Below are 1,274 nucleotides of genomic sequence, written 5' to 3'. Positions count from 1 at the left end.
TTACTTAACAATGGATTATTATTCCATTAAGGTTTTCCTGTAATCGTCAGCCCCCCCCTTTTTCCCCCTCTTTCCAAGATGGAGTCTTGCTCTGTCACCCAGGCTGGAGTGCAGTGGTGCAATCTCGGCTCATTGCAACCTCCACCTCCCGGGTTCAAGTAACTCTCCTGCCTTAGCCTCCCCGGTACCTGAGATTACAGGCACCTGCCACCGCGCCTGGCTAATTTTTGTATTTTTAGTAGAGACAGGGTTTCACCATGTTAGTCAGGTTGGTCTCGAACTCCTGACCTCGTGATCCACCTGCCTTGGCCTGAGCCACTGTGCCCGGCCAAGCCTCAGTTCTTTACAAACCTTTCTTAGGGGTTGCTTCTGCTTATTATCTTATTACGTCACATTTGAATTGCCTCATTTCATTTCAAGTTTCCAATTTTTACTAAAATGTGAACATCTTCGTGCATAAATTTATTTCCATACGTCTAAGTATTTGCTTAGACTAGATTCCTGGAAGTGACAAAGAACGACTCATTTTAAGATCTTAGTACATATAGCCAAAAAAATCTCCAGGAAAAAAGGTTAGGTCAGTTTACTATCCCACTAGCAGTTGAAGAAAGCTTGTTCTCACCATACCCTCTGCAGCTGTGATTAGATGCATTTGCAAACAGTAAAGGCAAGAACAAAAAGGCATCTGGTTGTTACTGTTTTAATTTAGATGTGTTTTGTTTTTATTGTAAGTGAGGTGGGACATTTCTCAGGAGTTTATTACCCACCTGCATTTCCTCTTTGGTAAATTCTCTTGTTTATTTTACTGTACAGTCCTTAGTGATTATCTTATTGACCAAAGAATCAGTCAGCACCCTTAGAGGAAAACAACAGAAGCTGTCTCTGGCTAAATTAAGCAGAAAGGACACTTATTAAAAGGATATCATGCAACTCCAAAGTGAATGGGAAGTCTGAAAAATTAGGATCAGAAAATAGGTGAAAACAAGGGAAGCTGGTAAGCTGGAAATATGGCCAAGGTCCTACTCTAAAACATTCTGGAAAAAAAAAAAATGTCACTATTAATGCTGCTGCCTGAATGCTATTCCTGTCACTGCTGCCACCCACCACTGGATTGGATGCCGCCAGCTGAATGAACTTTAGTTTAACTCTTCTTGCATCTTTGTCATTCCCTTTAACAGACAACTTGCAAACTCTGCATTCACCCCTTCTCTCATCAGGAAGTGGAATCTATTTCTCCACCTCCTTGAATCTAGACTGACATTTTGCCTTGCTGT

The sequence above is a fragment of the Macaca nemestrina genome, chromosome 13, assembly GCF_043159975.1.
Source record: "Macaca nemestrina isolate mMacNem1 chromosome 13, mMacNem.hap1, whole genome shotgun sequence".
Taxonomy (NCBI): domain Eukaryota; kingdom Metazoa; phylum Chordata; class Mammalia; order Primates; family Cercopithecidae; genus Macaca; species Macaca nemestrina.
Note: the sequence above shows the minus strand (reverse complement) of the source record.